Here is a 15,147-nt window from a genome sequence, read left to right as displayed (position 1 = left end):
TCAGAGTATATCAAACGATGATGTCTATGGTTCTCTAGTTTTCGAGTGGATAGACACAGAGTAGTTTCTGTTCAACAACAATCATTATATCGTCTCAGTGAGGCGTAGGAAGGAGTTTGACCTTCGACCTCCTAGGAAGGTAGCCTACCCCCTGACACCCAGACATGGACACAGGGTGTTACAGGAGGGGGTCGCAGTTCCGGAGCGACCCACTAGGTGTCATCCTCCAACAACCTTAGGCAACTCCTCACTCACAGTCTGGACTAATCAGTATCCTATTGGTGTCACCTGTGTCTACCTGTTCGCCTGTGTATTTATGCCCTCACTTCCCTGTGTTCCCTTGCTCAGTTTTCTCTGCTAGTTTCTCTATGTCCAGCAGTACTACTCAGTGTCTGATCAGAGACCTATGTACAGGTACTTGAGAAGTGTTCTTCCTGTTTTGTTATTTGTTTCAGTCGTAGGTAGTATTTCGTATTTTGGCTGTCAGATGGTTTGGAGACTTATTTGCTCCGCCTTTCTTTTATCGTGATAAGTTTGTTATTTTGTATTCTGGCTTCGGGACCACCAGTAAAGATTTTTGTTTCACCATCTCTGCCTACTGCCTACTGTATATCCTGCACCGCACCTGGGTCACACCTCACACCAACCCTTACAACAGGGAGGGGAAATGGAGCGAACATGTATTTCTAATCATGTCTCTATGCTCCCCATATCCCTGTGCTAACCCCCTACATGCTGAGTGTACTAGAGATAGGGTTGGGGCTGGGCAGGAGTGGGTTTTGAACTAGGATTCAATTCAGTACATAAATATTCATTGGAATTCATTAACAGAAGATCAGCATACCAAATTCATGGACATTTCAATCTGGTTCTATGATACGATTAATGTAACCATAAATCTTTCTCCATTTATTTTCATACTTGCATTGTTCTGCAGTGAGAGCTGCTGTAATGTAACAACTCTCCTATGACCATGATGGGATTACTTCTTCAACAACATTATTTAACAGAGGTATGATTAGACGGCTTTACAAGGACCAATCAGAGAGACACAACAGACCTCTGTCTGTCCCCAGGAGCAGGTGGGGATCCTGTCAGAATATTAAGTGTCTGTCTCTCATTCTCTTGTTCTGTCTCTCATTATGTCTCTCGCTCTCCCTTTCTCCTAATTTCTCTCTTTTGCTCTTTTTCCCGATCTCTCTCTCTCTCTCTCTCTCTCTCTCTCTCTCTCTCTCTCTCTCTCTCTCTCTCTCTCTCTCTCTCTCTCTCTCTCTCTCCTCCCCCTTTTCTCTCTCCCTCCGTTTCTCTCTCTCTCCCTCTCTCATTAGTGTTTCTGTGAGTGGTCTGTAGTCAATAGAGCTAAAGCAGTTATGTATGTAAACCTGTCAGAATAATAATGAGGTCCGTCCGGGCTCATACAATTAGGTAGGGTGATAACCTGTACAGGTCAGGAGTGTTGTTATGTTATGCTATGCAGGGGTCAGAGGTGAAGATGTGGAGGGCATACTAACTAGGAACAACCATGGCAAATGTATAGAACTAGAATGCACAGAATGGACAAGAAGCAATTAACCTATAGATTGTTTGTTAGCCTTTTGTTGTACGATGTCAAACTGCAACAACAGTTTTTGGATGTCAAACCTACACATTGTTAAGGAGTTACTGTAGACAAATTGGTCTGTAGTCTGTGTTGTGGTTATGTATGGGACAGCATCGTGCTGGACAGGAAGGTGGTATAGAACAACACAGAATCTGTCAAATGTCAATACATTCCTATTGGATGCTGATTGCTGAGGTATTGATCCAAGCTAAGCGTCCCTGCTCTTGTCTTTATCCTTTCAAGGTGACATATTGTCTGCCCTGTGCCGTATTATCTCTAATGAGCATATTTGAAACCAGGGAGGTCATTCAGACACCTAATTATACTGTAATAATGTAGTTTGGTGTCCAGTGTGTGTGTGTGTGTGTGTGTGTGTGTGTGTGTGTACTTGTGCGTGTGCGTGTGTGCATCCGTGTGTATATATGTATACAGAGAGATCTCATTTTATTCTGATGAGCAGAGAGCCAAGCAGTCTGCATTTCAAGCTTCTCTAATGACTGTTTCTAATTGGTCGATCCAAGCCCTGCGTTAATGAGCTATCATTTTTCCTGGAATATACCAGAACAAATCCACAAACAAGCTGTTTGACATGCAAGGTGGATGGGAGTCTATTAGGATGCCTTTTCATTTTTAATCAGAGGCCGCAGGTGAGATTTCAGATTCAAGTGCATGTCTTTATTATGTTAATGTGGAAAATGCTGCTACGGTATGTATGGAGGGCTACTGACGGTGTGGTAGTGTTTGTTCCATCCAGTCTACTACTGTTAATTCACATCTGAGAGTATTTTATCTGGATCATTATTATGTTTGTTGTTCCTTTCCTTTTTACTTGATTTGATCCAAAACAAGTTGTTGTTGTTTGATGGAGTGAAGTTTTTTGTTTTAGTGCTGTCATTTTACATGACAGTGTTAACATTTATCAACAAAAGACTGATGAATATTAAAATACTCCCTGAATCCCTACCCACTGGGCACACACTGGTTGAGTAAACATTGTTTCCATGTCATTTCAATGAAATTACTTTGAACTAACGTGGAATAGATGTTGAATTGACGTCTGTTCCCAGTGGGTAATCACTCTTGTATAGTTTTGGTAGGTCTTGTACAGCTCATATCGATCTATGAGAGAATGGGAGATGTGGTGATTAGATAAATTTGTAAGGGGGATGGGTTAAGAGTCATACAGTCCCCTGAAGGGACTACAGAGTTGTCTGTTTGTTGAGATGGAGAAATCACTGGTAGTCTCCTCAGATAGCTCCTATCAAACAGACTTTAAACTTAAAAGCTAGATGTTTTTGGCAGACGAAGAATTAGAAGAAGAAGAAGAAGAAAAATAAGATTATATTTTATATTTTTTTATACAGTCTTGGGGCTTCACTGAACAACAGGTAAGACAAACCATGTAAATGAGATGTCATCATGTCAGTCTGCCAGCTGAAAACAGTGTGAGTATGTCACTGCAGTACCACATAAGGACACTGAATTGGAAGGTAATTTCAAGGGAGCTCACATCAAGGAGTTTGTTTGACCTAATGCTGTTAAATTATGCAGCTGTGTCATCAAGGCCAAGCAGGAATACTCTCCCTGTGTTTGTTGTAGCTGACGGAGGTTAATATGTCCTTCCAACGTGGCAAACACACACACTGTACTTTCTTGCATAAGTATGCATATATTTTACAGATTGCAGTGCGAAGCATGATAGAATTAAGCGTAGCTCCGTTGTTGAGCTGCAGCAGCGCTCTGCTGTTCTGTTCTGTGTATTAAAATAGACTCAAGTTTGACAGACAGATGTGTTCTGTTCTCCCATAGGTGTTGCATGATAGGGATCAGTCTAAGCATTCACAGCAATATCAAAGGGTGTTCACAGAAAAGTCATGGTAATTAATTAATGTATTACTCGTGAGACGGAGGCGTAGTGGTCACACACACACACACACACACACACACACACACACACACACACACACACACACACACACACATGCACATACAGTATACACAAAACAATGTCAGACCATTACTGCATTATCAATGGCAGTTACAACAGACAAGCACACACACGCACACGCACATAAACACATGCACGCACACACACACCGATAATACTCTGTATCAGCTGGACAGTGCTTGTGCTTTAATGATGTATTTATGGATGCTAATAATGATAAGTTATTAAAAGACAGATGGTCACATGAAAGACAGAGGGTCACATGAAAGACAGAGGGTCACATGAAAGACAGAGGGTCACATGAAAGACAAAAGGTCACATAAAAGACAGAGTGTCAGGACACTGAAAAGATTTGCATGGGTCCTCAGATCCTCAAAGTTCTACAGCTGCACCATCGAGAGCATCCTGACTGGTTGCATCACTGCCTGGTATGGTAACTGCTCGGCCTCCGACCGCAAGGCACTACAGAGGGTGGTGCGTATAGCCCAGTATAACATTCTTAACAGCTTCTACCCCCAAGCCATAAGAGTCCTAAACAGCTAATCAAATGGCTATTTGCATTGTTCCCCCCACCCCTTCTTTTACACTGCTGCTACTCTCTGTTTATTATCTATGAATAGGCACTTTAACTCTACCTACATGTACATTACCAGTCAAAAGTTTGGACACACCAACTAATTCCAGGGTTTTTCTTTATTTTCACAATTTTCTACATTGTAGAATAATAGTGAAGACATCAAAACTATGAAATAACACATATGGAATCATGTAGTAAGCAAAAAAGTGTTAAACAAATCAAAATATATTTTATATTTGAGATTCTTCAAATTGTCACCGTTTGCCTTAATGACAGCTTTGCACACTCTTAGCATTCTCTGAACCAGCTTCACCTAGAATGCTTTTCCAACAGTCTTGAAGGAGTTCCCACATATGCTGAGCACTTGTTGGCTGTTTTTCCTTCACTCTGCGGTCCGCCTCATCCCAAACCATCTCAATTGGGTTGAGATCGGGGGATTGTGGAGGCCAGGTCATCTGATGCAGCACTCCATCACTCTCCTTCTTGGTAAAATAGCCCTTACACAGCCTGGAGGTGTGTTGGGTCATTGTCCTGTTGAAAAACAAATGATAGTCCCACTAAGCCCAAACCAGATGGGATGGCGTATCGCTGCAGAATGCTGTGGTAGCCATGCTGGCACCCCCACACCATAACAACTCCTCCTCCGTGCTTTACGGTGGGAAATACACATGTGGAGATTATCTGTTCACCCACACTGCGTCTCACAAAGAAACGGCGGTTGGAACCAAAAATCTCCAATTTGAACTCCAGACCAAAGGACAGATTTCCACCGGTCTAATGTCCATTGCTCATGTTTCTTGGCCCAAGCAAGTCTCTTCTTCTTATTGGTGGCCTTTAGTAGTGGTTTCTTTGCAGCAATTCGACCATGAAGGCCTGATTCACACAGTCCCCTCTGAACAGTTGATGTTGACATGTGTCTGTTACTTGAACTCTGTGAAGCATTTATTTGGGCTGCAATTTCTGAGGTTGGTAACTCTAATGAACTTATCCTCTGCAGCAGAGGTAACTCTGGGTCTTCTATTCCTGTGGCGGTCCTCATGAGAGCCAGTTTCATCATAACGCTTGATGTTTATTGCGACTGCACTTGAAGAAACTTTCAAAGTTCTTGAAATGTTCCCTATTGACTGACCTTCATGTCTTAAAGTAATGATGGACTGTCTATTTTTTACTTATCTATTTCTTACCTAACACTTATTTTTCTTAATACTGCGTTGTTGGTTAAGGGCTTATAAGTAAGCATTTCACTGTAAGGTCTACATGTGGTCCTCTGTAGCTCAGCTGGTAGAGCGCGGCGCTTGCAACGCCAAGGTAGTGGGTTCGATCCCCGGGACCTCCCATACACAAAAATGTATGCACGCATGACTGTAAGTCGCTTTGGATAAAAGCGTCTGCTAAATGGCATATTATTATTATTATTCGGCGCATGTGACAAATAGAATTTGATTTGATTTGACTGTCTCTGAGCAGTGTAAAACATAACAGTGCTGAAAAGGACAGTGTGCACAGACACAGACAGGCACAGAAAGAACATAGACCGACACAAACACACACACACACACACACACACACACATACAACCGGATCTGTGTAAAAACAGATAGAAATCACCATAATACTGTCCTAGTTACATTTCTTAGAATCAAAGGCTATTGCAATGTCATGAGTAGAGACGAAGCAAATCTAATGTTAAAACACTCCTTTGGGAAATAGGGGATGAGATTATTGAGAAATCTCCCAAACAAAATCACCCTGAGATTTGCTCTTTATCTCTCCTTTCAATCCACAACGGGACGTAATCCCTCCATTTTCATGAAGTGAATAAAAAAACAATGAGCGAAAAGATCAAGAGTTTTAATGCGAGCTGTTGTGGGATTATTTCATCAAACTGTAATGTGTTTGGGACTGAATAGGGCAGAGGATTTTCCTAAACTACAGCATGCCAGGTTTGTTGGGTTATTGTCGGACAGATGTCTGCTATGTGGCTGGTCTGAGCATTTGGTTGGGTCACCCTCCTGCAGTTCTCACAGCTTTTATATGAAAGGCAAATAATAAAGCTGATCAAATTGACTGACATTTTAAAAATCAAATATATATATACAGTGCATTCGGAAAGTATTCAGACCCCTTGATTTTTACAAATTTTGTTACGTTAGAGCCTTAGTCTAAAATTGATTAAATTGTTTTTTCCCCTCATCAATCTACACACAATGACAAACCAAAAATAGATTTTAGAATTTCTTGCAAAAAACAACAACAACTGAAATATCACATTTACATTAGTATTCAGACCCTTTGCTCAGTACTTTGTTGAAGCACCTTTGGCAGCGATTATAGCCTCGAGTCTTGTTGGGTATGACGCTACAAGCTTGGCACACTTGTATTTGGGGAGTTTCTCCCATTAATCTCTGCAGATCCTGTCAAGCTCTGTCTGGTTGGATGGGAAGTGTCGCTACACAGTCATTTTCAGGTCTCTCCAGAGATGTTAGATCAGGTTCAAGTCCGGGCTCTGGCTGGGCCACTCATGGACATTTAGAGACTTGTCCCGAAGCCACTCCTGCGTTGTCTTGGCTGTGTGCTTAGGGTCGTTGTCCTGTTGGAAGGTGAACTTTCACCCCAGTCTGAGGTCCTGAGCGCTCTGGAGCAGGTTTTCATTACGGATCTCTCTGTACTTTGCTAATCTTTCCCTCGATCCTGACTAGTCGCCCAGTTCCTGCCACTGAAAAACATCCTCACAGCATGATGCTGCCACCCCCATGCTTCACCGTAGGGATGGTGCCAGGCATCCTCCAGATGTGACGCTTGGCATTCAGGCCAAAGAGTTCAATCTTGGTTTCATCAGACCAGAGAATCTTGTTTCTCATGGTCTGAGAGTCCTTTAGGTGCCTTTTGGCAAACTCCAAGCGGGCTGTCATGTGCATTTTACTGAGGAATGGCTTCCGTCTGGCCACTCTACCATAAAGGCCTGATTGGTGGAATGCTGCAGATATGGTTGTCCTTCTGGAAGGTTCTCCCATCTCCACAGAGGAACTCTGGAGGTCTGTCAGAGTGACCATTGGGTTCTTGGTCACCTCCCTGACCAAGGCCATTCTCCCCCGATTGCTCAGTTTGGCCGGGAGGCCAGCTTTAGGAAGTGTCTTGGTGGTTCCAAACTTCTTCTATTTAAGAATGATGGAGGCCACTGTGTTATTGGGAACCTTCAACGCTGCAGAAATGTTTTGGTACCCTTCCCCAGATATGTGCCTCTACACAACGTCCTGTCTCCGTGCTCCTTCGACCTCATGGCTTGGACATACACTGTCAACTGTGGGACGTTATATAGACAGGTGTGTGTCTTTCCAAATCATGTCCAATCAATTGAATTTACCAAAGGTGGACTCCAATCAAGTTGTAGAAACATCTCAAGGACGATCAATGGAAACAGGATGCACATGAGCTCAATTTCGAGTCTCAATAAGGTATTTCTGTTTTTAATTGGTAATAAATGTGGAAGAATTTCTAAAAACCTGTTTTTGCTTTGTCATTAGGGGGTATTGTGTGTAGATTGATGAGGACATTTTTTTTATTTAATTCATTTACGTACGGCTGTAACGTAACAAAATATGGAAAGCGTCAAGAGGTCTGAATATTTTCCGAATGCACTGTAGATGGAGCTCCATCTGTGGAAAAGCCCACCAATCAATCCCATGGAATCTGTTTTTCGTCAATATACCCACGCACCACACTGAACATCCCCTGTGCCGCTTCATGCTCAGGAATCATGAGACAGAACAATATGTCCTTGTGAATAGCATCCCCCAACATGTATAGCGAACAAAAGTCAATGCATGAGCGTCTCGGCCCTCACAGCTAACATCCCTTTGGAGAGCATAAGCTGGGGAGTTTTTGAGTCGTTCAGTTAGTTTCCTCTTGATTGCTAGCAATAGCATAAATCCTTTGTTTAACAGTGTTATCTGACAAAGGTATTGATGTGAGTTTCTGTGCCTCTGCCTCTGCCTTCCACTCACATTGTTTTCACCATATCATTTGCAGCCAGTAATATCAAAGTCTCTTCAATAGTGTGTGGTTTCATAGCGTAGCGGGCCTAGCCATTCACCGTGGGAATGATTCAAGTGCAACGGTTAAGTGTTGCCTTTTCCCATGATCTAAAGGCCTCACTGGTTGAATTTGATCTTTTAGATTTGAATAATTTTGATTTTGATTTTTAAGGTTAACCACATTACAATGATTTTGAGATACAAAGACGATATTATAATATATATATGGTATAATTATTTTTTTCTTTAAGATTTTGGAGATTCTCCCGTGACCCCATTTTTTCATATCAGGTGACCCCATATGGGGTCACGACCCCTCGTTTGGGAACCACTGGTTTAGTCAGAGAGAGAAAGGTGTCATTGGCTGCTCATTGGGTATGGAAGAGCTAGTAGTGTGTGTGTGTGTTCAAACTTTAGGACACAGACACACCAATTGTGTACACACACACACACACAGTCCCCCCTCCCAACACTCACTGTACCTTCTGACTCCTTTGTTGAGCATCAGCACTGTGCTGTTCTGTGTACTAAAAAAGACTCACGGCTGTAAGACCTAACCTAAGGGACATGAAAGAACCATGAGTTAGTGCACACTCATCAGAGAGAGGAAACATCCCCATCCAGAACACAACCACCAGGTTACGTCCAAAATGGCATCCTATTCCCTACAAAGTACACTACGTTTGACCAGAGCACTATGGGCCCTGGTCAAAAGTATAGTGCACTACATAGGGAATAGGGTGCTATTTGGGACGCTGCCCCAGTTTAGAGGTCAGTGGTAGAGCTGATCACAGAAAGGGTGAGGAGAGGAGAGGAGAGGAGAGAGGGGGACACGACAGAACAGACAGCAGTATCAAAATAACCCTATGATTGAAAGAATACAAATCTCCTAGAAATCCCTGCTATAAAAAAAGATGAAAGAGAGAGTGTGACGATACCAGGTTGACAAAGTTATGGTTGACGTGAGCTGGTGTCTTACCTCAGAGCCCAGTACCAGGCTCACGTTTTGCTCTGATCAAACGTGCATTTTAAAACAGAGTATGAAATAAATAGGTCAAGGGCATAGAACCTTCAGAACTGCACGTCACTTTTATGAATCTCAGACTACTACTTGAATGGCCTGTATCTTTTGTCTGTTTGTATCTGTATCTTTGGTCAACTCAGGGACCTGAGTTTTTTCCTTGGGAGTAGCCTCTACCATATACAGTAGCTAGAATGTTGACATTTAACCATTGTAATTATTATGTCGCATAACTAATATGTCAGCATAGGTGACAAGTACAATGGTTAAACGTCACTTTTGACATATTCTAATTAGGCCGTGTTGATACTAGTCTTTGGATTGTCTGACTCACCATATGTTCTGTTCCCATGATATCGCTGTGTAATTGATGGCCCATGATGACGTCATTCAGAATGTTGACCTATCACAGAGTTTAGTGTAGGGGTGGATCGTGTATCAGACCCAAAGCAGCTAGCGTCTCTCTCTCTCTCTTTCTCTCTCTCTCTCTGTTTCTCTCTCTCTCTCTCTCTCTCTCTCTCTCTCTCTCTCTCTCTCTCTCTCTCTCTCTCTCTCTCTCTCTCTCTCTCTCTATCTCTCTCTGTTTCTTTCTTTCTCTCTCTCGCTCATATCAATTTCAATTTCAATTTAAGGGCTTTATTGGCATGGGAAACGTATGTTAACATTGCCAAAGCAAGTGAAGTAGATAGTAAACAAAAGTGAAATAAACAATAAATATTAACAGTAAACATTACACTCAGAAGTTCCAAAAGAATAAAGACATTTCAAATGTCATATTATGTCTATATACAGTGTTGTAACAATGTGCAAATAGTTAAAGTACAAATGGGAAAATAAATCAACATAAATATGGGTTGTATTTACAATGGTGTTTGTTCTTCACTGGTTGCCCTTTCTTGTGGCAACAGGTCACAAATATTGCTGCTGTGATGGCACACTGTGGTTTTTCACCCAGTAGATAAGGGAGTTTATCAAAATTGGGTTTGTTTTCGAATTCTTTGTGGATCTCTGTAATCTGAGGGAAATATGTGTCTCTAATATGGTCATTCATTTGGCAGGAGGTTAGGAAGTGCAGCTCAGTTTCCACCTCATTTTGTGGGCAGTGTGCACATAACCTGTCTTCCCTTGAGAGCCAGGTCTGCCTACGGCGGCCTTTCTCAATAGCAAGGCTATGCTCATTGAGTCTGTACATAGTCAAAGCTTTCCTTAAGTTTGGGTCAGTCACAGTGGTCAGGTATTTTGCCACTGTGTACTCTCTGTTTAGAGCCAAATAGCATTCTAGTTTGTTCTGTTTTTTTGTTAATTCTTTCCAATGTGTCAAGTAATTCTCTTTTAGTTTTCTCATGATTTGGTTGGGTCTAATTGTGTTGTTTTTGTTGTCCTGTGGCTCTGTGGGGTCTGTTTGTGTTTGTGAACAGAGCCCCAGGACCAGCTTACTTAGAGGACTCTTCTCCAAGTTCATCTCTCTGTAGGTGATGGCTTTGTTAAGGAAGGTTTGGGAATCGCTTCCTTTTAAGTGGTTGTAGAATTTAACGGCTCTTTTCTGGATTTTGATAATTAGCGGGTATTGGCCTAATTTAGCTCTGCATGCATTATTTGGTGTTTTGGTTGTACGCGGAGGATATCTCTTTCTCTCTCTCTCTCTCTCTCTAAAAAGGGAAGAAGAAAATAAGTAATAAAAAACCTTTCCATTGGCTTCCAAACTCTCTCCTCCTGATTTATAACATAGTCTACGCCGAAGAACATTTTTACAACGTGGTTCTGAATAGTTCTTGTTTTTATAATGGTCTGGTCTATATCATGAGGAATCTGATGGATTGTAGGCTAATACCATCATTAGAGGTATGTATGGAGATGGAGGTTTGGATGCCTTGAAACATCTTCATTCCTATTTTATGACTGTACACAAATTATATCCCATATAAAAAGAAAACGATATTATACTATGGTCTAAATACTGTAGTATTTAGCCTCTGCCTCCCCACACATTGTTTTCGCCATATAATTCGCCATATAAGTCTCTTCAATAGTGTGTCATAGCGTAGCGGGCCTAGCCATTCACCGTGGGAATGATTCAAGTGCAGCCTTTTCCCATGATCTAATGGTGCTCACTGGTTGAATTTGATCTTTTAGATTTGATTAATTTTCATTTTGATTTTTAAGGTTAACCACATTACAATGATTTTGAGATTCAAATACGATATAATACATATATATATATGGTAGAATTATATTTTTCTTTAGGATTTTGTAGATTCTCCCGCGACCCCATTTTTTCATATCAGGTGATACCACACGGGGTCGCGACCCCTAGTTTGGGAACCACTGGTTTAGTCAGAGAGAGAAAGGTGTCATTGGCTGCTCGTTGGGTATGGAAGAGCTAGTAGTGTGTGTGTGTTCAAACTTTAGGACACAGACACACCAATCGTGTACACACACACACAGTCCCCCCTCCCAACACTCACTGTACCTTCTGACTCCTTTGTTGAGCCAGAGTCAATACTTTGTAGAAGGACTTTTGGCAGCAATTACAGCTGTGTCTTTCTGAATAAGTCTCTAAGAGCTTTCCAGACCTGGACTGTGCAACATTTGCCCATTATCTTTTCAAAATTCTTCATTTTCAAGTAGATTTAAGTCAAAATTGTAACTCGGCCACTCACTCCAGTGTAGATTTGGCCTTGTGTTTTAGGTTATATTCCTGCTTAAAGATGATTTCCTCTCCCAGTGTCTGGTGGAAAGCAGATTGAACCAGGTTTACTCTAGGACTTTGCCTGTGCTTAGCTCCATTCCGTTTCTTTTTTATCCTGAAAAACTCCCCAGTCGTTAACGATTACAAGCATAACCATAACTTGATGCAGCCACCACTATGCTTGAAATTATGGAGAGTGGTACTCAGTAATATGTTGTATAAGATTTTCCCCAAACATAACACTTTGTATTCAGGACAAAAAGTGAATTGCTTTGCCACGTTTTTTACAGCTGTCTCTTTGTAGTGACTGGGTGCATTGATACACCATCTAAAGTGTAATTAATAACTTCATCATGTCAAAGGGATATTCAATTACAGCTTTTTATTTTTTTATTACCCATCTACCAATAGGTGCCCTACTTCGCGAGGCCTGGTCTTTGTGGTTGAATCTGTGTTTGAAATTCCCTGCGCAACTGAGGGAACTTATAGATAATCGTATGTGTGGGGTACAGAGATGAGGTAGTCATTCAAAAATCATGTTAAACACTATTATAGCACACAGAGTCCATGCAACTTATGTGACTTGTTAAGCAATTTTTTCTTCTGAACTTATTTAGGCTTGGCTTAACAAAGGCATTGAAAACATATTGAGTCAAGACATTTCAGCTTTTAATCAATTTGTAAAAGTTTCAAAAAACATAATTCTAATTTGACATTATGGGGTATTGTGTGTAGGAGTGACAAAAACATCAACATGTAATACAGTTTAAATTCAGGCTGTATCGAAGCAAAATTTGGAAAAAGTCAAGGGGTGTGAATACTTTCTGAAGGCACTGCATATGCAAATTAAATACTGTAGTATTTAGTATAGTAAAAAATGTGTCATGTTTTTGCGGACTGTAGTGTTTTTTTTAGTGTTTTTTTTATAAAAGCACCCCCACCCCCAAACATCTTCCCGCGGCTATGTACTGTAGTATTCATTACAATGTTATTTTTTTCTGATAATACTGTAGTATTTACTATAGTATTCTACGGTATACTACAACATTCTAAGTAAGTAAGTAATACACATGATCGAGGGATACTACAGTGTGTAGTATGATATTCTACAGGATACTACAGTTTACTACAGAATTCTATAGTAAACTGTAATATTTTTTCATGTGGAATGTGCTTGTTATCTGGTCCGATTACATTTTTAGATTTTCCACAGTTGCCTCAGAAAGAAAGTTAAAATGGCAACTTCTCATAACAGCCTATATTAGGGTAAAGTGTAACATTTCAGATGAGGAAATGGAGCTAGCTGTTAAGCTCCTCACGAAAATCAAAGCACACACGCACACCCACACGCACACACAGGTCTTCCGTGGCCCTGTGCAGCCAGTCAGACCTTTCTCCCTTCACCATTAAACCAACATGACATTTTCTCCGACCAGCAAATCCCACGCCACCATTGATCTTTTATTCATAAGCCACTATTGTATTCATGATATTTAAAAAAGAACAGGGTCTGAACTGAAACACCTTCTGTGCTGTTTTGTGTCTCCATCACTTCAGTGAAGGCTTCAATTGTTCCCGTGGTCATAGATGTCTGTTTTTTCTAATCATTTGTTCCTCTCGCCTGCTTTGTTTGGGCAGACTGTATAACAGTGTGACAGTGAGGTTTTATTGGGGAGAAAGCTAAACTAAGCTTCCTAGTGTGCCAAGTGCACTGCTCTCGCTGTGTCTGCTCTGTGTCACAGCAGTCTGGAGTGCCATTGGACATTGCATGGTGAGGTGAGGCTTTCCACTGGCATTGACAAGCCTTATTGAAACAGTTTTAAATCCCTAACATCTTTTAATTCCACATATGGCCATGAACTGGTAAGTGGAGTGTGCCTGATACAAGAATGCAGCGTTGTATACTAAATGAGAATAAGGCCAGAGTGAAGTATCTGTTCATATCTATTTTCAGATACTAAGCAACCCTACTGCCAGTGCTTGACTTGGGCAGGAGCTCACCAGAACTGAGTACCGACATCTCAAATGTTCTACTGCTCGAGTTTCCGCAACTCTTAGAATATTAGCTCAAAAGTATTGTGGAGTTCCTGCACCTAAATATAAACAGTACCGGCACCCAAAATGACTGCTGGCACATATTTCAGTCCAAGTCAAGAACTGCTTACTGACAGTTAGTGCATCAGCTATCAATGCTGCTATGTGACATTCACTGAGCATATGGCCTTTTTCACGCCACCGGAAATGCTACTTCCAGTCATCGTCCGCCAACAAAAAATGTTTACGAGGTTGTTAAATGCCCACACCAGAAAAAAAAGACGATCATGTCTGTGTGCATGTCCAAATATTAATGAAGTCTGGAATCTGACACGGTTTCACTGGAATTATCAAATGGCGAGACGAACGTAAACTCGTATAGGCACGGTTTAGCTGAGACTCATCTCTTGACAGGTATGCTGGTAGTCTTTTTCTGAAATAATTATTATTATCTAAATTACAGTATGCCTGTCTTAACTGAAATGGTGCTCACCAGTGGAGGCTCCTCCTCCGAGGAAGGGGAGGACCATTCTCCTCAGTGAATGTCATTTTTTTTGTGAAAGATTAAAAAAGTTATCCTTTTTAGATAAAACTATAGTAAATATATTTACATGTCACCAAATAATTGATTAAAACACACTGTTTTGCAATGAAGGTATACAGTAGCCTCAGCAGCACTCTGTAGAGTATAATCATGGTGTAGCTGGAGGACAGCTATTTTCTGTCCTCCTCTGGGTACATTGACTTCAATAAAAAACCTAGGAGACTCATGGTTCTTACCCCCTTCCATAGACTTAGACAGTAATTATGACAACTTCCAGAGGATGTCCAACCTATCAGAGCTTTTGTAGCATGAACTGACATGTTGTCCAACCAATCAAAGGATCAGATAATGAATCTAGTACTGAAAGCTAGCTAGCACTGCAGTGCATAAAATGTGGTGAGTAGTTGACTCAAAGAGAGAGAAAGACAATAGTTGAACAGTTTAACAAATTAATTTCTTTCAAAATTAAGAAGGAAGAGAGAGAGAGAGAGAGAGAGCTAGCTATATTTCGTAGTATATATATTCTTTACTTTCACTTTTACTTACTTAGCTAGCATCGAATGCAGCTAGCTAGTTTAGCCTACTCAAACATCTGACTCAAACAGAGAGGGATGCTATGTTAGCTAGCTGGCTATGGCTATCTAACACTGGAACTCTTCCAAGTCAAGGTAATCTTTTAGTTTTATTGATTTATTGCCTC

This window comes from Coregonus lavaretus, assembly GCF_964263955.1.
Source record: "Coregonus lavaretus genome assembly, chromosome: 6".
Taxonomy (NCBI): domain Eukaryota; kingdom Metazoa; phylum Chordata; class Actinopteri; order Salmoniformes; family Salmonidae; genus Coregonus; species Coregonus lavaretus.
Note: the sequence above shows the minus strand (reverse complement) of the source record.